This window comes from Chelonoidis abingdonii, chromosome 7 (genome assembly GCF_003597395.2).
Source record: "Chelonoidis abingdonii isolate Lonesome George chromosome 7, CheloAbing_2.0, whole genome shotgun sequence".
In the NCBI taxonomy this organism is placed as follows: domain Eukaryota; kingdom Metazoa; phylum Chordata; order Testudines; family Testudinidae; genus Chelonoidis; species Chelonoidis abingdonii.
This window is the reverse complement of record NC_133775.1, coordinates 28886586-28910013: the sequence shown is the minus strand read 5'-3', so window position 1 is coordinate 28910013 and position 23428 is coordinate 28886586.

Here is a 23428-nt window from a genome sequence, read left to right as displayed (position 1 = left end):
AAAATGTTGACAATAAAGAGTTGGGGGTTTTGTATTTGTTAAAAATTTCCATGGGGGAAAAAATTTCAGCTCAGCTAAAAATATAGGTCTATTTCAAATGCTACAGAGTGTTCACTTTTTTGGTAAATCTGTTTTCCTGTGTTTCAAATAACTCGAGACAGAAGTTAGGTTTTCAGTCTGGAGTTTAGGAGGGGGCCTAGGTCTCCCAGTGTCACCATGAGTGCCAGTACTGTGCAATAGGACAGAGGCAGAGTGCATTATGTACATTATTCTTCCTCCTATTGCCCAAGTCAGGAGGACCAGTAGGTGGTGTTTGAGTGTCCTAGGAAAGCAAGAGGAAAAATGAAGGGTATAACAAAATGGAGTGGGAAAGACAAAGTCGGCTGAGGGAGTTAAAAGTAGAAGAGGCTGTCACTTGTACATACTCTCCTAGGCATTGTAAGTTGAGCTGCAGCCTTGGTGGAAGTCATATGAAATTTCTTTGAATGGCTTCCAGCTGAAATCAGGCGAAACTCCAAAGTTTCAGCCAAATTTCACAGAGCATTTTGGGGGTTGTTCAAACCTGAAATTCAAACAAGAGTCAGGGGAGGGAGGCAGGCAGGGGAGAAACAAATGTGGAGGAGGGGCAGGCCCTCTCTTAATGCTTGGCCCCTCATTGGGCCAAATTTGAATGGTGTTGCAACCCAGTGCCTTCCAGTACCCAAGGAAACCAGGCATTCCCAGGGCTGCCCAGAAGATTCAGGGGGCCTGGGACAGAGCAATTTTGGGGGCCCCTTCCATAAAAAAATGTTGCAAGACTATAGAATGTTATATTCTCGTGGGGGCCCCTGTGGGGCCTGGGGCCAATTGCCCCACTTGCCGCCCTCCCCCTGGGCAGCCCTGGACACTCTACACGGAGATGTGGAGCAAGGGGGCCCCAGGAAGCCCCAGTCCAGTGTGAAGATTGGATCCCACCTTGTGATTCCTGGGGAAGTGGAGACACAGAAGGAGGATGGGTCTGGGGCTCCCAGAACTGCCTGGCCCCTGGTGAGGAAGGTGCCTCTCTGGATAAGAGCTCAGGGCTTGGTGTAGGGCAGCAGGAAGTGAGTGTGTGTGGAGTTGGGTCTGAGAGAGAGAGTGCAGGGTCTGGATGCAGAGCCATCATGAGAGAGCTCAGGGCTGGGTTTGGGGAGGGCAGCAGGAGGAGAGCAAGGGGTCTCCTCTTTAGAAACAAGCAGGTTGTGCCCTATAGGCAGGGGCAAAAACATCCTGACCAAATTAAAAATGGTTTTCTCAACTCCTCAGCAGACTAAACCCAATGAGATTTGCACAGCTTTGCTGACTGGTCACTATCGATGTTCTCATTTGCTGTGGGTGCACAGCACCTCTGAAAATCACATCATAAGTTCCACCGTTACATCGTGGCCCCTGTGATAGGGCATACCTTTCTTTCTATTCAGTCAGCAAGGTTGAGCATGAACAGGCACAATAATCCCCGCTTCTCTTTTTATACTGTACCAGCCTATCATGCTTCTCCCCCAGAGGGTGTCTCTCCTTCACATCTACTTCTCTGCATTCCACACAGACTAGAATCCTGGTGCACATCAAAGGGGCCCCTAAGGAGGCTGCACAATTATGGGAACAATTATGATTTATACAAAAACACAGCCCTCCTTAAGAAAGTAATCTTAGTGTAAAGCAGAGAGATTTTGTTTGTCATTCTGCACCACCACTACGAACAAGACACATACTGGAAATCAGCAAAATATTGTGGAAAAGGCAGACACTGACAAATGACAAAGCCTCATTCAATTACAAACAGGAAAAACAAACAACCTTCTGAAACAAATCCCAAAAAGGGCCCTCCTGCAAAACCAAAGACAGGTTTCCAGTTCCAAATGAATGCAGCAGCAGACTGGTTATACATAAATGCCTCTGGCAGTGGAGATGACAGTGGTATAATCAACATTTGAGAAACAAAACAAATTGGCATCATCAAGCAAAAGGAATTTTTTTAAAACAAGTTTCACATTGCAATATGTGCAAAAAATAAATGAATCTCTGTGAGAATGAGTATGTAGTTATTCTCCCCAGTGGAGTCAGTGGAGTACTGGGATACACTAGCCTTGTTTCTCAGAGCCTTCTTGGGAGCACCCACACATGTCACAATCCAAGGGAAAGCATTCAGCTGCTGGGCCCTGTAAATTCTAGCGTCTCCTGCCCCCAATAAGCACTCTGTAATATGTCTTAAATGAAAAGATGATTTAGTAGGCCTGGAAGAAGACATTGTCTACCCCTTAGCTTTTGTCCACATGCCAGTTTAGTGTATAGCAGGCTAGTGTGCTGTAAATTTACACACCAGTTTTCCATGCCCTTAGTCTCCATATTGCAAGTCCTTAGTCTCACTAGGTTTTAGAGTTAGCTAATAATAGAGTAATCTCTAGCTTGGCCCTTAGGGGGCAGTCTAAAGAGAGACTTCAGTGCCACCTCTCAGTCCAATCCTCCAGTAGAAGTAATAAGGTATCCTGTAGGTCCTCTGGCTGGGGTTCAGTACTGAGGTACATCTCACTGGGGGCTGCTCCACACCATTCTGTGCCACCATAGTGGCTACTGGATGTCTCCTTCCCGTAGCTGGTGCAACGGCCTTCCAAGTCCCCAAATACTCCCCTTTCTACTAACACACGAGTCCCTCCAGTGCCAGAGAGAGAAGAGCACTTAACTCATCCTACTGCCCTCTGCTGACCAGTTGTTGCTCTGCTGATTCCTCACAATATATAATATTAGACAATTGACTTCATATTTAAGCTTGTGAGTAGCTTTCTGCTATAAACCTGATTTTGATTCCAGGCTCTAACATCATCACCACTCAGCCAAGCCATCTGAAATTGCTCATGCATTCTCCTCTGCCAGAGGAGAATTGTATTTATTTATTTTTAAAGTGTGGGTGGTGAGGGGAGTGAATCGGACAAGGCATTCGTGAGAGCTGGCAGTCTGAAAAAGCAGAGTGTTGCGTTGCTGTTTGAAAATCATTTGATTTACTTCTTTCTTCCTTTGGCACATCAAGCTGCAAAAGCAAATTGGCCTAGAAACTCCTGTGTTGTTTTCACTTAGCTAGTTCTTTGAGGAGTGGTGCCTCTCACTGTATCTTGAAAGAATGGGTGGCTGATTGCAGAGTGATTCAGTCTGAAGTTTCTAAACTGCAGATGGCCGCCTGGTCTGATATGGACTGAAGATCCAATCAGCGTTTGCACTGAGAGGGAGGGATGGAGCTGGGAGATGAGCAATAGTAGGAACCTCAATACAAATTCCTTAAACTTCTTCACTGGTTATGGAGCCCAGGAGGATTTTGCCCTTTGCCAGCCTTTGCCACTCTAAAATCCACCCTATCAGGATTAAACACTCTGTTGTGGCTTATATCCTAAATGTTGCATTTGTGGACAAATTGAAGTAAAGCAAAATGAGGAAGAAAGTTTATACTCTTACCAGGAAGCACTCGATGTTGCACAATCAAATATATCAAACCAAAATAAAAGGAAATCAAGTATAATCATGTGCAACTGATGTTCCAGATAAAAATGTCTGGTATTGGTCACCATGACCAATTACAGTTACCTTAATTTTTTTCATCAAGTGAAACCATAACAGTGGGGGAGGTGGGCCAAGAGCTGTTCCATGTTTCATATTAGACACATGATTAATGTTGCTTACAGTGTAGTATGGCTCTACAGTCAAAAAAGTGTATTCTAAAGGTCTGATTTGCTGCAGACAAATACACAGAACGAAGAAAGGAGAAGTAGAATGATCCAGCACAAAAATCATTATTTACATAGCTTTAGGACGATACAATTAGCGGACAAAACTGGTTTGTTTTATCTAATAATAATAATAATAAAAGCTCTATGGGAACATTGTCGCTTTCTTAGAGAGCAGTTATGATATAGAGTGTTGAAGAGAACCTGTCGACACTTTTGAGAGCTTAAAGCAAATGTGAAGGATGAAGCTGAAAATAACTGGCTGCCAAAAAAAAGTGTTTCAGGGCATTACATGGCACTCGATATTGTGCATGCAGAATCACTGTTGATGTGTGGGGAGAAGGTGATGACATTTGCACTTTGTGCCTTTCTTCATGCCTTCACCAGACTGAAAAATCTCTGGTTTCCATTCAAATATCAGCTACTGTATGAAAGGCACATTTAGAAGGTGTTGAAATCTTTCCTTTCTTCTGCTCCATTCTGTCTGCTAGTGACGCGAACATTAAGCCATCATTTATTGTGCTGCTGTGGTGGTTTTGAGCCCAGAGGATGGCCAGCTGGTTATATGCAGCCATCATGTAAGTTCTACGTGGCTTGTAGTGTGGTAAAAATCATGTTTGCCATCTGTGGTAACAACTCACCTGGCTGTGCCCCACTTATTGGACACTGAGGCCAGGGTCTGCATTCAAAAATTACGTCAACCCAGTTGCATCACTCATGGGTGTGAAAAATCCAAAGCCTTGAGTAGCATGGTGGGGCCGACCTAACCCACTAGTGTCGACAGTGCTAGGTCAATGGAAAAATTATTCTGGTGACCTTGCTCCTACCTCTTGGGGATGTGGGTTAACTACCCCAATGGGCAAACCCCTCCCGTCACTAGAGTGAGTGTCTACATTGACATCATACAGCAGCACAATTGCAGCTATGCCACTGAAACGTTTCAAGTGTAACAAGCCTTTAAATAGTTTTTTTTTTTGTTAGTTTGAAACTTTTATGACCTGGATGGCTTGTGACCCATTTACCTGTTAGGTAGCCTTTTAGCCCTTGTTCAGGCATGATGGTGGGGTGTTTTCTTGACTGATCTTAACAGGAGGGTGGCAGGGATTTGGCACTGGGGAACTCTCACTTTTGGAACTTGCTCCACTTTTAGGTCACCAGTCAGTGACCCTCACCCACAGCACATGTAAGGAATCGTTATTTTGTTTGGCCATTACTAATTTCTTTCCCTCTCAGAATTGCCTAGTAAGGTTAATTTGATAGTATGATCAGATCTGAGGATAGTTTTCACCATATGTGAGATTAATTTTAAAAATATAGCTGCACTAGCTGGTAAGGTAATAGATATCATAATTAAATAAACAAAGAACCTTTGCACTCTGCCTGTCTACATGCCAGTAATACTGACATACTTCTGGCGTGTGATCTTATATGGTGGTTGGACTTGTCTAGGCAGCTGGTTCCAGAGTCAAAAGCAGTAGCTCTATATTATCAGCGTGCAAGTTGGACTGTGACAAATTTCTGTGTACTCAGCTGACCAGATATCCAAATGCCTTCCATACTTGAAATGGCAAGCACCCCAGTCTGATACCCTATCTCAGCTACCAAAATGCTCTCGCGCACCCACTACCTGCATACCACATTTGTCAATAGTCCTCCTGAACCCTTCACAGCAAGATCCCATTTCAGTGTTAACATAAAACAGTCTTTTGGTATCTGTGCCAATCAATATTTGGACTTTTTTGCCCCATGTAATACAACATAACTGAGAGCCAGGTTCTGCTTGGTTAATTACATAGGTGCAACTTTTTTCCAGCATTAAGAGAGCATTTATTCATGAAACTAAGAGTAGAATTTGAAATCAGTGGCTGCAAAATATGGAGGCTTGGAAGGATTTGACTTTTATTGGTAAATGTCAGTAAATGTTGCTTTCACCGTACACGTACAAACTGACAAAATATTTCCATTGATAACAAATGGAATTTATAGATAGGCAAAATAAAAATGCTGCTTGAGAACTTTAGAGTTGATTTACTGATTTAAGGATATTTACACTGGTATATTTTGACATGTGATGTTGACCCCACCATAATGTCATGGAACTGCAGACATTTAAAATTGATAAAAAGCAAAACAAATGCTTAACAATTAACGCTGCTATTTGTCAGTCGAACTTGTGTTAAAAACTGAATTCTGCTGAGCCTGACTGTATGATAACAATTTATTTGAAATGTTGACTTAGTGGTGGATAGGTCCACATCTGTTACAGTCTTTCCACACTTCTGCTGGCTGCTGCCTAATATGTGGGTCAAAGCACACTTTCAGTGCTGCTCCTTCTACCTGGTGAATCACCTGTGCAATGTGACTTATCAGAGATTGCCACTAGAACTGGGCAAACAACGAAAATTAGTTTCGTAAAAATGGTAAATTTATTTGAGGTTCCAAATTGACTCAGTTTGTTATTGTTTGCAGAATATTTTATCAAAAATATTACCAAAATGGTTCATTTACTGAAGGTTTTTGGTAAATGCCCACAACATTTTCAATAATGTTTCTAAGAAAAATGTTGATGAAAAGGTCACCATTTTTCCACACAAAATGAAAAAGTTTGACAATGTGGACAATTTTTTGTGAAACTTTTCATGTGCAAAAAAAGGCCACTTTTCAATCCTAAATCAAGCTGTGCTTCCCCATTTGCTATTCTAGGACTTTCTCCACACATTATATGAAGCTCACTGGTCTAAGGTTTCCTGTTATGTCTCTAGGCACTTTTAAAATAACTTTTGGTTATTTTAGCCACTCTTCAGTCCCCACAGGTCTCTTCTAAACTAAATGAACTTGTGAATATGCCTGCTAATTCCTTCGTTTCTGTCCCCACTTTCTTTGCCACATTTAGATATTTGTCTGGCCTTGATTTTTAAGACCATCTAATCATTTTTATAATCCTGACATTACAAACTTAAAAAAAATCCTCATATTCCTTCTTCATAAATTTGACTTATTTAAGTAAACCTTTGACCGCTTCAAGTTTAAAGCAGATAAAAACAAACAATGAAACATTTGTGTTTCATCTCTTACTATTAAAAAGACTGTCATCATCACCACCACCACTCCAGTGCCTAATATATTGTATGGAAAAGTGGATTGACTATGGCTGGATATTCTGTGGCGTTTAATAGATTTTTATTTTTTAACTTCTGTTTTTACTATTATTTCAGTTTCTTTTCCTGTTGAACCTGCCTAATCTTCCAGTTCAACCATTCAGCTTTTAAAATGTGCTTTATCCTTTGGTTATGTCTCTTTGCTTATGTAAATTAGGTTTCTGTTGTCACTTGGGTCTATTCTTTTCATGCATTTACAGTATTTTGTATGTCCTTCGTTTCCCACATAGGGTATCAGAAGTGTGTCTTGACCAACATTATGCTCTTTTTATGCATAAAATGTACAGCTGTACAACAGCCACTAAAAGGGACTTTTGCCAGGGTACAATTAAGAGCAAATTTATTTAAAAGTGTGGTGAGGGAATGAACTTTTTCTCAGCCAAGGACAAAGAATATAAATATAATCCATCTACAATTCAAGTGAATTCTGACTCTTCTTTCTTCAAGCGCAAACTAGGTATAAGAGAATAATATTCTTGTGGTTTAAAGGCCTAGACACTCTTACTATGATTGTCTTCTAAAAGTCATTTCTGACATCCATTAAAAACAACTTTAAATTGTCTGAAAGTTCTTATTGTTCTCAACATTTGCACTGTGACTCTACTTTAATTCTGTAGTACCAGCTATTGAAAAGTTGCAGATCTGGTCTTACTCAAAATCTTCACGGGTGGAAATGGGTGAGGAAATATATAGCTTCTTAGTAAAATTTGTAGAGGATAGTAAGCTGAAAGGAGCTTGCAAATACCAATAATGCAAAGGGTCCTAAAGAGAGCAGAAAGCTGCTCAGAAAATAACAAATGGAGTTTCAACTTGGAAAAAAGTAAGCAGTACATTTCCGGGGCAGGAATAGTAGAGGGAGTATTTTGAGAGAGAGATTCATTGGGCGGGAGATATACAGAAAGATCCAGTGCTGAAAAAGACCTGGGGCTATAATGAACAGAAAACCAGGTATAAGTATTCAATGTGCAATGGCAGTAGAAAAGGGCAATGCAATTTTGGGCTGCATATCCAGAAGCATTGCACCATAAAAGGTGGAAATAATCCCTACCTATATGGCTCTAGTGCAGTGGCATTGGGCATATATGAATAGTCCCTTTTACTTCAATGGGAATATTTATATGCTTAAATTTAAGCATGTGCTTTGCAGGACAAGGGGCAGCATATGACAGAGCCCTTAAGCCTAAAATTTTAAAATTCCAATAACTGTTAATGACATTTTTGTGACCCTGAAGGGAACCATTTATCACTTCATTTTACCAAAACAAGGATAGTGAGTACCTTGGACTTTGTAAACAAATTGATATATTTTGGAAGCAAGCAATATATTCTGTCCCAACTGTCCACAGAACTTACACTTCATTTTTCCTCCCCTTACTTGGTTTCCTGTCTTTCTTCCTATTTTCTGGGACAATTTTTCCTCCTGATACAAAAAGGATGTGTGTGGATCTAGGGACTTTAATAGACAGGTGTCTCTACTGGATTTAAACCAAAGACTGGTAATCAATTAATATTCTTGGAATGTCTTATTTTATTTTATTTTTTGCCATCATTTGTAACTGCCTAGCACTGTTGCTGAAAAAGGACATAAGAGTACTTGAAAAGCTAACTGGACCTGCCAGTCCTGTCAACATGTGTTAGAGCTGCTGCCTAGCTGAATCTTCAAGAAGAGGTAGAAAAGAAAGGGATGCAGAAAGAACTATAGCACAAGCCAGAGAGAGTGTTAATATAATTGTAACCCTTCTGCCCCTCTGAATTTGGCAGCAACAAGGGCCGGGTTCAGCATCCAGGGGTTCTGTTTCAATAACACAATGCCAAACCAGCTCGAGCCCCCACCCAGTGACCTGGGAAAATCTTACACACACCCCTGGGTGCCTCAAGCGGCAATGTTTCCGGCTCGCAAGCACAGAGTCTCGGTAGGCAGAAAAGAGTTTAATTACATGAGATAAACAACAAGCACTAAATTTGGGAAAAACACCTTATACATAGAGTTCCTAGCCAAATGCCGCAAAAGACCAATCCCCAGGAATTGGAGCGTGCCTTTCCCTTGGGCTTGAGTCCAGCAGCCCCCCCACCGAATCAACCCACAGCCCAAAAAGTCCCACAATCCAAAAGTCTGCCTGGGTCAGTGCAATGCCGCCAAAGTCAAGAGTCCTAATCCGCAGAGGTCCCTCCCCCAGCCTGGTAGAAAGAGGAACCTTACGTGGTCCTGGGCCCAACTGCCCGGCCTCTCCGTGGTTCTGCTTCCGCTTCCACGATGCTTGGAGCTGTTACAGCCACCTCCAGCTCTGCTCCTCCAGAACGCCTCACAAACTGCTCCGTCCACCAGCTGCTCTGCTCCACCAGCTGTCCTGTGACTCTCCAGTGGTCCCTGTGCAAACTGCTCGCTCTGCGCTCTGTGGGCTGCTTCACCTGCCCACAGCTACTCTCTTCTGCCAGCCGTTCCCGCTCCACCACTGTCCCGTGAATCCGCTCCAGCCGCCACTCCCCAGGTGCTCTGGTTCCACAGTATTAGCTTCAGGCCCCCACTAGTTACACAGTACTCAGTGCTCTCAGCTCTTTAGTGCTTCTCAGCTCTTAGGTGATTTTCAAGCTCTAGTAGGGGAGTCCCAGCTGCTGGTGCAAACCTATTAGCCTAAAGTGAGTTCAACTCAGTAACCTGTACCACCAGATTCTTAAGTGGGAAAAAAATCCAATTCTGACATTCCACAGAGAGAGAGGAGGGGTGAAACGATGTTTCTCTGCTCCACAAGAGACTGCACCACCAGCACAAAACCTTCCCCAGCCTATCTGCAATTAACTGGTGTTGAACCCATGTCCCTTGTCTAGCAAGTACCACCCAACTGAGGTTGAGTCATTTCTGTCACAAAGCAGTCCCACAGCTTGGCAGTCTGGGATGGGGTGGGCGTGCCTATGCAAATATTTGAGATTCGCATTCCAGACATTCTTTCCACACTTCCCATACGTCACCACCAGATGTCAGGGTACAGCTCATCCTGACTCTGCTTACATAATAGTTCTTGCTTTCTCCCCTTTCTGTTGCCTCTTTCTCTTAGTTTGACTTTGTCTCAGAATACATTGTTGTAAAGGAGGTAAACAGTTTGAACTGAGGAGAGTTATTCTAATTAAATTGTGCACAGATCATGTGGTTGTGTGTGCAATTTCTCTTAGACTAAAAGAATTGAGGTTCTTGCCCCAGAATACTCAATATCACTAGATGACTTGGTTTATCCAGTAAAGTGCAGCCAAACACTATGTGGAATATCAGGAAAAACGATTGGCCTGTGAAATAGATTTGGCCAATTTAGGAGCTTTTGAAAAAAGGGTTCTGAGCATGCATGGTTGTGGGGGTTTGGGGGGGTTGGGTGCTAACATATTATGGACACCGTTAAGGAGGAATGCATTGACATGAGTGCACAGCTAAGATAGCACTACCATGAATTTGCTAGTTGCTTAAATCTAAAGCTGAGACAAGGGCTTCTGCCTACCTTGTGAATTTGGTACAAGCCCTAACTCAAGCACAGCTCATCTTTGTCTTTCTATCTCACCATGGTAACTTGCTATTTAGGATATAATTCTTATGCAGGGCTTAGCATTATGCACTGAGTCGTCTTTCTGAATTCAGTGGAACTAACAGTGTATAAAGTTAAGCACATACATCTTTAAAGAACTGGGGCCTTAGATAAGTTTCAAACTTTCGATGTTTTCTGTTCATTTCTACTCATAGGATGATCACTAACATAATTTAAATGTTATCAAAAGCCCTAAAATACATCTTGTTATTTTGGATGACAAAACAATATGTGTTTCTCAATAAACTTAAGCAAAACGTCACGTTACCAGGGGCAGCTCCAGGCACCAGTGCACCAAGCACGTGCCTGGAGCGGCAAGCCATGGGGGTGGCCCACCGGTTGCCGTGAGGGAGGCAGTAAGGCTGCCTTTGGCAGCATGCCTGTGGGAGGTCTGCCGGTCCTGCAGTTTCGGCAGCAATTTGGCAGCAGGTACGCCAAAACTGCGGGACCAGCAGACCTCCCGCAGGCATGCCACCAAAAGCCGCCTGACTGCTGTACTTGGAGCGGCAAAATACATAGAGCCGCCCCTGCATGGTACTGCTCATCAAGTGAAACTGAAGGCAGAAGGAGACCCTTGTAACTTAGTTAGAATTAATCTATTCTGTATCCATTTTAGCTGATTCTTTAAGTTAACTTGCACTTTTCTTCTATGGATTATTTTAAGATGGTTATTTATCTTCAAAAATGGTCCATATTTCTGCCACTAAAAATTTTAATATGCTTAAAGTTCTCCCTTTGAAGCCATGTGTATTTCAAACTTATTGTGAGCGCTAAACTCTAGATATTTACCCATTTCATTCATTTTATTTGGTTTAAGTGTGAGAACTAACTCCAGAATGGCTTTGAAATCTATTGGCTCTGTACCATCTCCAAGAAAATGCGTGGTTTTTTTTTCTGTAATCCCTCTATTGTTGTTCCAATCTATGGAGTAATTGAAAACTGTTGAGCAATGGACTAACCATTTTACATACCTATCTTATCTGTGTAAACACTTCCTGATCTGCTTTCTTCTCCATCCCTTGAGGTCAATAACAGTTTCCCATGATCTCTCTATTTTACTGTGGTGCTTGGTTTTTTCCTCCTACACTCTAAACCCAAATGGTGATTAGATTCAACAAATATTTTCTTACTGTTGTTCATTTATCAAAGGTTGTCACCCCTTTTCCTTCTCCCTCAATTTATCCATTCTTGAGTATTGAGTAAATTTCTTAAATTGTGTCTCCTTCCACCCTTATTTCATTGATTTTTCTCTCTTGACAGCTGGACAACTAGTACAATGTATTACCTGACAACATTCGTTTAGATTTTTAAATGACTTTTCCTTTGCTGTGTTTACCTTTGCCCCCTTTGTTTTAGCTTTCTGCAAATATTTCAGAGAATAAGTTTACAGGCAAGAATTTTTGTAAAAATGCCAATTTTAAGTGAATATTAGAGAGCCACAGAAACCATCAAATCTGTAACCTGATTTCAATAATCATTTGCAACAGAAACCTGATTGAGACTTTTGTTTATCCAGATAAGAAACAGGATGATACCATGTGACATAGGCAACCAGTCCTATGGTTCGAATTTCAAGTATTGAATGCTTGCAGTGAGCTGCTAGTGAGTAAGCTATGTGCCAAGAGGTGTGCAGAGATGAATAATGCATAAAATAAATACAATCTTGATTTGCAAGCGGGCAATTCAGGAACAGAAAAAAGTGAATAATGTTGATTAAGGTATTAGTCATGAATTAGCCGAGCTCTACCTTGGGGTTTGTCATCCTGTTTGAAATCCTCATTGCTATTGTACAAAGAAACTTAATGATGGTTTATTCTTTGTTTCCTTTTGCATAAGGAATGGAATGATCATCCTTGTGCCTTCTCTGTTATTTCCGACTTTACCCATGGAATTGCCAGCATCTTTCTTTAGAAATGTTGAATACTGGTGTTTTGTGAAACTCATTGATTCAGGTTTGCATACATTGCATGAACCTAAACTCATGGGCTCTTTTTGTTTGAACCCCAGGAACCTGAAACCTCCAAATCTCCCCCTTGAAGCTTTCTGGATTTGTAATGAAATTGGAATGTTTCTTCACGTCTTTGTTCCTTACCATTGTCCTTCATTAGGTGACGTGGGGAGATGAGGCATTCCAGTGACCTGCATCCTGTCATCCTCCACTCATGATATCTTCAGGAGCATGCTGCTGGCTCCCTCCCTCATTTTCAGCATTCAGAGAGTAGGCAAGTTACAAATCCTTACTCTAAGTTCTGAGAATATTTTCTGAGGATAGTCTGAACACTGCTTCTAGTCCTGCATCTGCCAGTCACCTTAGACTTAGTCTGAAGCATGCTCCAGAATGTACTAATGCACCAGCCCGAAGTAAGCCCCAGTGTAGCAGCAGCAGCCGCCACCAATATCTAGTTTCATTGCTAGCATAAGGACTTTTTAAAAGCCATTAAGGGTTAAACATTTTTTTAAAAACCTGAATTTCGCTTCATGAAAACCGGAGAGATTCCACATGACATTAAAGTAGAATTCTCATTGGCGTTAATGTAAGTTATGCCAAAGATCTTTAAGGGCAAGGAGAAAATGATGAGTCTGTCCATATGCCTTCTCAAGTCACTTTTTAACTCAGAGACACTAAACTGTTTAGTGATTCTTATTATTTAGTTATTGCAGATTTTGATTAAAATAATTAGAAGTGCATTAAAACTGGATAATTTTAATTGCTCCCATGTATTAAATTTCAGAACAGTAAGGCTGATGCTTTTACTGCTTCTCTATACTGAAGTAGCTTTTGAACTCAAAGATGATCCACATGAGATCTGAGTTATGACAAGCTGTGGTCTGGAGACTGATTCTCCAGTGCCTTGTACAGACATACCCACCGTGCAAACTGGGTATAAAACATGCCCAGCTCAGAATGTAAGCTTTATACCTACTTTGCAGGTGTGAATAACTAAACAACATGCATGAGAGCAGAGAATTAGGCCCTAGATGTTAGTGGAATTTTATCAGAGACCTGCCATAAACATCATTACTGACCACTTTTAAGCATGGCTAGGGTTGCCAGGTGATTGTTTTTTGACTGGATGTCTAGTCAAAAAGGGAACCTGGCAGCATCTAGTCAGCACAGCTGACCAGGACACTAAAAGTTCAGTAGGCTGCATTAGGCTCAGGCCAGGCTGCATGGGGGACTAAGGCCGGCTCCATGCAACTCTGGGGAAGCAGCAGTGGCTGCCCTGGCATGTCCCACTCCTAGGCAGGGGGTGGCCCAAAGGATGGGGGAGGGGGAAAGGGTGTATGCTGCATGTCATGTTCTGTCCTTTCTCTAAGATTAGCCAGCTGCCTCTTTCCTTCAACTAGCCCCTTTACTTTAATCTCTTTTAGTGAGTGTGACACTCAAATTGCCAACCGCAAACAAGAATTCAGTGTCACAGACATTAAAAAAGACATAAACAACATTTGTAATGCAGATAGGAAAAAATACAGTTCTAGAAATGAGAGACAGGTGTGCGGGAGAGACTTGTGTGCTGTTATTCTTCAGTGTCCAGCTCTCCAAACTCTTACTGGGATTACTCACTGTGGGGGGAGGGGGGGGGGGAGAAAGCACTATATTCATAGGAGGATCAGCCCCAAACATACAATCTGTGGCAGATAATGATGCCTGCCAAGTCACCTGTCTGGAAGAAGTAGGGAAGGAGTTCCCATATCTGCTTCAGAAAGGGATTCTGGGAAGCTAACTAGATTATAAAGACCTCTGTAAACCTGAAGATGTCGCAGTGTGAATCAGGCTGTCAGGAAGTAACTGTTTGTTGCAGGTTGTTAAAGAATGGGGGAAGAAAATTCCTTGAAGCATGCATTATAGCCCAGAACCTTAAATGATCCAGAGTAGCTCTCATACAAAAAAAGCTCAGAGAGTCATTCCAATCTTACTGGCTTTATGTTTATTTAAAAAAAATTATAGTTATCTTACCATAAACTGCTTACATTTGTGAATTCTACTTTTTACTCTGAAGTATGGTATTACTTAAGATGCTATTCACCTTTATATCACACATGGATTAAGTAGGAGAAGATGCTATAAACAAACAACCAAAATGTGGATTTATTCAGTGTGGCGGGTCAATGACTCACTGGTACAGCGCTTCCTGCTGGTTGTCCAGGGAATTAGCTCTTTTCCAGTCCGGAGCACCTTCCATAGGCCCCGTGTCCCTTCCAGAACCTGGTACCCCTTTATCTTGGGGTGCTGCCCCCTGGTAGTGCCCCACTCTCTGGGTCTCCCCTCTCAGGGGAACCCCCACCCTCTATCCCCACGTTGCCTCAGTGGTTACTGCCAGTCATTGTCTAGCCCCCGCTCACGGGTGCAAACTGCAGTCTGTAAACCACTCATCATTGGCAAGGGGATTGGACCTGCTGCCTCTGCCTATTCCTGGGCTGCCCCTCTGCAGACCTAGTACCCTTTTGTGGGCCCTTAACTCTGCCTGCAGCCTGGGCGTTCCTAGGCTGGAGCTCCCCAGCACCCTCTGCCCTTCCCCAGCACTGCTCCACCTCAGGTACCCTGCTCAGCTGTCAGGCAGCCAGGTCCTTCTCTCTCTCAAAAAGCTATAGAGAGAGTGTGTTTCCTAGCTTCTGGCCCACAGCCCTCTTATAAGGGCCAGCTGGACTTTTATTGAGCTGGCCACAGCTATGGCTGGTTCTCCAATCAGCCCAGCTTGTTCCAGCCACAGCCTTCTCCAGGCCTGCTTAAACCCCTTCAGAGCTGGAGCAGGGTGACCACCCTGCTACATTCAGTCATTAACAAGAAGAAAAAAGGGAGAGTGAAGAAGAATGCCCATTTCAGTGGTAACAGAATGAAAATTCAGCTGGTGTTTTCTTTCTAAACTTGTTTTCCATAGAGATTGCTGCTCTCAGGTAAATACCTATTTAAACATTTGAAATGTATAATCTTGACTTCATACAGCTCCAGTAGTCTACATGTGTTAATATTTCATCCTTACTTGCAAAAAGTATTACAATTTAAGTTTCAATAATGTAAGAAGCATCTGTGGAACAACTACTAGGAAAACAAGCATCTTCTTGGGAAGATGTTTTATGTATAAAATAGGGGGTTTTATTTTACTATCAAAGATTCTCCCTGCTATTACTTCTCAGCTTGTTAATAAAAGTACAGACCGTTCTCTTGGGAGACACAGCAGTAAGTGGTCAAAATTCATTGCAATGTGGTTGTTCTAAGAATGAACGAAAACAAAACATTCAAACCACAGCCTTGCATTATTTAGCCTCATAGAAATTGCTCAGGTTATTGAAAGCAAAAACCCAACAATTTATTTGACGATGTTATAATAAAGAGGCAGCCACCTATAACATTGCTGAAGGATTACTAACCTAAGCGATATGCACAGTGTGGTTGCTTGAAGATATTCTAATGTTGGGGGTCAGCTCATCAGGGACTGAACTAGGCACAGGGTGAAGTGCAAAGGAATAGAATTCTTCTGACTGTGCTACTTTTTACTCTATGGGATGGGAAACCTGCAATAAACAAATCTCTTGGTGTTCTGAAGAATCCCATACCCTTGTAGGAAGGTTGTTGTGGTAAAGTTTCTATTCATCTAGCATTTTTAATTCAGCTAAACGTCTTTCAACAATGGTTGGCATAAGGGGCCAGAAAGGATAGGGTTGGGATCTTCACTACAGGCCCTGGAGCAGCTGCAGAGCCAGTTTGTGGAGCCTTCTCTAGCCTGATGGCTCAAATAAGCATTGGAGGACAGGGGAATCCATGCAGCAGTAGATCCTTGGCCCTCCACCTCCAAAAAATGTCCCATCCCCCTCCTGCTGCCACACAAGGTCCTTTCACGCAGCTGAGCTCTGCACTGCAGAGGAGGGTGTGCATTTGAAAACATTTTCTTTTTACACACTCCAGCCTAAGTTTTCAAAAGTTATGAGTGATTTTGGGTGCCCAACTTGTAACACCTTTAGGGGTTACATTTCAGAAAGTGCTGAGCACTCATTCCCTGATAACCTGGCTGCTTGAAAGTGTCTCAAATGTGGCACCCAACATCACTAGTCACATTTGAAAATGTGGATGAAATTAATGCAAAACATTCTACCAAACAACCACAAAAAGTTATGCAGTCTGGCCTGACTGTGTTTCTTTATAACTGCGTTTGGGGTGTGATATTTTTACACTAGCAATATATTATTATAAAAGCCCCATATTCTGAATAAACCATTGCCTGAAAAACACTAGAATTTTGATTTATTTCAGTATGACTCTTTTCAAGTGCTGTAAATCATATTTTTGTGTTCCTTTACCTTTGCATTCTTTTTGAGCCAATGGCATTGAAACTGACGAATGGGAATCAAATGAAGTGTGTTAAGTGTTGCAGATGAAGGCTTTCATCTCACCACATTCTGTGCTGTGATTTATCTTGGTAATACATCACATACCTTATTTTCCTTTGCTTATTTTATTTAGTGTTGTCACAAATAATACCAATTGACCATCTACTATAAGCACTAAACAGTTGTAAATTAACGAAATAAACTGAATCTACAAGAACTCATCTGTCCTAAATTTGATTAGAGACACTTGCATTGCACCAAGCCATTTACTATAGATGAACTTCATTTATTAAACAAGCATCTTTGTGTCTTATTTGCAAGCTACAGTAAATTGTTATAGATGCTATTTGCAGTGATTTTAAAAAAACACTTAAAAATGACTTTTATATCTCAATCACTGTGCATATTTTATGTTTCTGAAATAGGTATTTCCAGCTACCCTGTCACTTTTGTCTGAATCATTACATCTAACATTGCCATGTTTGCCATCCATTTATATAAGTGCCTTCTTTTGCTGAAAAATTAGAGGTGATAAAACAAATCCTACGCATTTTTCATAAACAGGCTTCCACACTGTTACCTTTCATAGTTTTGGAGATGAATTTCATCTTAATTGACCAGTAACTGTTCACCTTTGTGCAATAAGTAATGTTTTAAGAAATTTTTCTATCTGGATTAAAGTTGCTCTACCCTGTAACTTTAAAACACAATATCTAGATGCAAGCACCCTGAATTTTGGAAAAGTTTAGGTCTTAGATCTAATCATCACAGCTTGGACTCATCACACCGTTTGGAACAAAGCAACATCAAAAAAATCAGCCTTTTACTGGTGGGAGTTGGGGGAAGGGAGGAAAAATGAAAACAGAACATTCCTATGGAAAAGTAATTTGTAAAACTAGTTCATTCAGTTGAAGAAAGCTAATATCGTAGTATTGCATTTTAATGGCACACAGAGAAACTCATGTAGATTGATACTTATGTCCTTGCTGTGAAAGCTGAATAAAGGTTAAAAATGGCCCAAAGGACCTTTAAAGTGTGTATGCTGCGAATAAAATGACACATGAACGGAAGGAGTTAGATATGAAAAAAGTGAAAGCTCTGGACATGGTGAAAACCATCAAAACTAAAAAGGACAGAATACCCAGGACACTGTAAAACAATGGTAAATGAGAATAGGGAAATAGCACAGAAGAGAGAAGACTAAATGGATTAGATAAGAATATTTCTTGGGAATATATGGATGACAGCAGCACAGAAAAAATTAGGAACATCTGAAGTAAGCCTATTCCCTGCTATGGATTGATAGAGGATGCTGGTGATGATCCAGTAGTATGGAAGCATGATGCATGTGCCCTCATCATGAATTCATTGTGATCAGATCTCTACAGTGAATATCTGCTACAATGATAGGAATACATACAGTGTTATATCAAAGGTAAAATATAAGAGAGGATCCTCCAAATGACTATTAAACAAGTCTACACTCAAAAAATCTAATTTTGCAGAGTGTAGCTCACTTCATATTAATTTCTTAATTTAAAGCCATTTTTGCAGTTCTCAAAGCTAGGCATAATTCAGAGCAATTAGACATTTTTTTGAATGAAATGTATTTTCAATCAAAAATGGCTTTTTATTAAATTATTCTTTTGTGAAAAATTGTCAATATTGGTTAAATTTTGTCTTTCACAAAAACATTTAGTACCTTTTATTTATTTATTTATTTAGAAAAATCATGAACAATTTTGGGGGGGGTAACAAGTGGCCCTGTTTCAAGCACTTTGCCTTGAAAACATTCAAAATTAGCGAATGTAAAATAAATTTTTGTTTTTCATCCAGCTCTAGTATAATCTCACAGTGCAAAAATATTTGCATGTGAAGTGATATCACTGAAATGGAACCTTTCAGCTGGGATATCATCTCACCTCCTCCAAATATGATGCCTTTCTGCAGGTGAATGGATTTCCCATATATTACTTTTGCTAACACGCACCAGGAGAAGAACACAGGGAGGGTGAAACACATTGGCTGCAAACAGTAGTGTTCTCCATTGTGATTTTTTGCATATCTGCAAAATGGAAAATGAAGAAGAATTGTATAAACAAATCTTCACAATGGCTGTTTATCTGGAAAAGCCAAGGACTTCTGTGAATGGCAAGAGGCTTCTAATTTGGTTAGTCATAAGAGCAAATGTAATAACTACATTTCATTTTTTGTTTCTTGATTTTGATCAACTACCTCAACATTTTATTTCTCAATTCAAGAGTGAAAACAATATATTTTTTTCTGGTTGCCAACTCTGAACGATCAACATAATTCCAATGCAGCTGAGAAGTCTCTCGATTGCATTTCTCTAGAAAGGGGTTGGAAATTGAACGTAGCTGGCAATATTGTTGGTGATGCAGAAGACAGAAGAATCTGCTCTTCCTCTATGGCTATACCACCTCTGCAGTACTGACACAAGGTGGGAAAAACTTGCTTTTGTTGGTAAATTAAACAGATAAGGACTTGAAGACTCGGGAAAGTATGGGCACTAGCAAGATGCCATTTTTAGAGTCGCTTGCTTGACCCTAAGCACATTTTAAAACAATTGTCTGCCGTTTAAAACCATCCTACTGATAACAGTTTGCAGAGAGTGACTGTATTGATCCTGATTTTAAACTGTTGCTTTGTAGAATGCATGTTCAGTAATGTATTTGGCCTCATTATAGATATTCTTTGCTGCAGTGCAAAATAATACACTTTTCCATTAGTGAAATGATCTAATCTCCTATCATCATTATTATTTATTTATAATAATAAAGAGATCCCGGCCTGATCAGGACTCCATTGCGCTAAGCACTGAATAGATATATAGTAAGTGCCAGTCTCTGCCCCCAAAAGAGCTTATAGTTTTAAGACAAATGCACCAAGAGAATGAAACAAACTAACAAGGTGAAAAGGGAAAGAGGACAGGCTACAATCCTGCTTGCGTAGGTGCAGCAACTGGAATTGTGAAGTAGTTGTAAATTGGTACTAGAGATAATGAATTTTTTCCAAAGAAAAGCTAAAGCTCTAAATAACCATTTTTCTTTTTATGAAGAGTGATTCCAGCCCCCCAAAGCACTATGTTAAAGCAAGGTCTTTGATTTCTGTTTAAGGAGCTGGAACAATACCACCAAGGAGGCCTTGAGTCAAACAGATATGGCTTTAGCAGATCTTAGCATTCTAATTCAGTCTGTATGGTTGCAAATGGCAATGCTTTCCTTTGTGATACTTATTTTTAAGTACATCTGCAATGAATTGCACTGTTTAGGAAAAAAGCAGCGATTTCAGAGTCTGAGATTTAGATTTTCAATCATCTTAGCCATTTGTTCTACTTCTGTGTTAAGTATACAATATATATATATATATATATATATATATATATATATATATATTTTAACACATGAAAATGAGTAATGAACATTGCATGGAAAATTTTAAGCTGTCTCATCTCAGCTATGCTGCCTCTGCACTTAGAAAACACTGATTATCACAAAACTCCTTAATGTGAATAGTTAAAGAACAGTAATGCATAATCAGCAACCTACATTAAAGCGCAATTTTGTTTACTGTGGTAAACCCTGGAGTCATTAACATAATGCCCCAGAGGCAACTCTAACACAGCCTCTGCCACCTACAGATCACAACAAGATGGAGGTCAAGATGGAGAGCCATTTAACTTAAATCCCAATTTAAAGCTATTAAATGAAAATAACAAAAAGCAATGCCATGCAACAGAGATGTGTTTTGCCTGAATAACATAAAATCAATTTTTATTAAATGAACTTGGTGATAGGGAAAACAGAAAAGGACACTATATTAGAGGCCATTATAATGTTTTAGCAGAGCTTTCAACTTCTTTCTTTATGCAATGGGTGAAACTGAATAGTTTAAGAAAAGAAAATAGGATAGCAATATTTTCTTCTTGTACAGAGGCAGTATACAGGTGGCTACCGAGGTGAGTCTGTCAAGATTTATATCAAACCTTGAATTTTAAAGTGGGTTCCCATTTGGGGGGACTAAACAAATTCCTTGGGATAATAATGTAATTCTTGTTGTATACTTGTCCCCCTAAAACTTTATATTTTTTTTACCCCTCTACCTTGCTAGGTTGGTTGTCTGTTGCATAAATTTATTCTTCTCTGTATATTTGTGTAATTAGTGAATATATATACAATGCTAAAAGAGATAACAAGAATAAGGGAGGCTGATGCATTGAAGGGAAGCTGGAACAGTATATTTTTTCACTCTCCTATTACTCAAATAGAGAGGAAATTTCCTCCAAATTAAAACAAACTCACCTATTTGCTGAAACTAAGCATTGAAAGTTTCAGCCAAAAAGAACATTTTATTCCCTTCACTAGATGATGATAAATGAAAACCGGGGGTTTGTAATGCATAACAGTGGCACTGCCTACCACAAAAGCTATAATAATGCTTTAAATTTAGCTACATTACTGTATACTAATAAGGATTTGGACATGATAAGTATCCTAGTTACAACTTAAGTTACACTGAAAGGAACACTCAGGAAACAGTTCCCTTGTCAAGACTAGAATATTATGAAAATGTAATGTGTCTATAGAATCAGTGTAAAATGACCTCATGTACATGGATTTTCAGTGACAAGCACATACAGTGAAGTGTCTGATTAGCAGCATAGGCAGTTATACATGCGTGTGATGTTATATCTAACTTCTGCGGTAGACTCTGGGGAAGTTAATATAAATAGTCCCCCCATCAAACTAAGGAAATACCTATACTTCAGGGCAAAAGCCAACTTCTAATTTTGGAGATCTAAGTAGAAACTTTTCCTGGGGCAGCTTCCGACAACAGCAGCTCCTTAATGCCACTTCTGCTTCGTGTTGGGGTTAGTTAAACTGTGTAAAAGTGAATCTTTCCCTGCCTGCTCCATTACTGCCCTCCATGCAAACAGTACACGTCCATCAGAAGCACCTTTCTGTGATTCCTCCACCACATACCTTTCATGTGTTTCTCCCATGTGGCTCCTATGTTGATGGGTGAGCTTAAAAACCTAGATAAATAGTTATACAGTCCAGACATTCTTATATCAGCCTCCGACAACATGGTGAATATCCCAGGTGACCTGTTTTTACATGATATGAAAAAGTCATTCCTAATTAGGACTATGATTGGTACAAAAGCAGTTGGTGTATAATATTAGTCTTAGCCAGGGATGACAAATTTTTTCCATTTTTACTATCTTGAGCAAATGTATACATATTTAAATAACTGAAATAGAACACAAACCTAGCCCTCGATCCTGAAAAGACATATACATGTGCTTAAATTTACATACTGAGAACAGTCCCATTGAGTGCTGACAGTGCATAAAGTTAAGCACGTCTAAGTTTTTGCAGGATTGGGGCCTCAAAGTTGATAGCCTCTCTCATTCCTGTGCCACCATCACCCAAAACTTCACAACTGTGTAGTGCAGTTAATCTTGTGAGTCAATATGTGGAAATAAACTACATAGAACCCAGTAGTCTGTTTCCCAGGAACAGTCTAGTCATCTGGCTGTCCTCTACAAAACACAGACTTCACAGCTCTGCACATTTTGAACCAGAGAAGCAATAAAACAAATGATTCAGCCAGGCTCCAGAGTACTTCCAAATTTCATATCCCCACAGTGTAGGAAGAGATTGGCCTTACACATTACCTTCAAAATGTTTTGAACAAAGCCTGGCTAAAATATGAACCAACATTTTCAAAAGCTTTCAACAACTTTTCAAAAGCTGTGATTTACTCAAAGTTATGGAGTTTCTTTCAAATATTTCAGAAGATGCATCAGGTCAGGTTGCCTTGTTCATGTCAGGAATCATGACTGATGCTGTGATACAATCTGACATTTTTATAAATATAAAGAAATATATTACACTGATTCGTATCACCATCTATGATGATTTCTCATATTTTATTTCCTTCTATTTGTCAGTTTAATTTAAAAAAATTAATATTGAGATAAATATTATCATCAAAGGTTTTACATTCAACTACCCACTCATTTTGCTTTTGAACCCTTCCCAAGACTGAATTCTCTTCATTAAGGAATCCAGACTTTTTTTTTTTATGCACTGGCTTAAAGACCCAAGAGTTTCTCTATTAAGTTCTCTAAGTTTGGAGAAAGTGGCATCTCTCTCTGTTTATCTCAAAGAGACACAATTCTTCACCTTCGCTGCACAAATGTTTTGCTTTTCAAAGAACCACTCCCATCATAATGCGAATACAAGACTGCAAACTACTTTGAAAACAGTTGAAGCATTAAAAACAGGCAAAAATGAATGATCTGCATCCTATCTCTTTGTCCTTTTGGTAAGTGTGGTAACGGTCACTTATCTGACTACCTGTGGATATGGAAATACATTTAAAATGATGAACCACCCTCTGTTCCATGATAATGACAATAATCCGTGACATTTCTAACCTTAGCAGCAGGTTAGAAACTATTTGTGTTCTCTTCCATTAAGAATTTTACCCCGTCTGACACATCTATTTAGTTCTGTTTGAAAGAAAAAATCACATTAGTATGACCTAGGACCACAAATGAAGACTATCTTCTCCCAGCTAATCTGCATATATTTAAGTATTTATGAGCTACCTG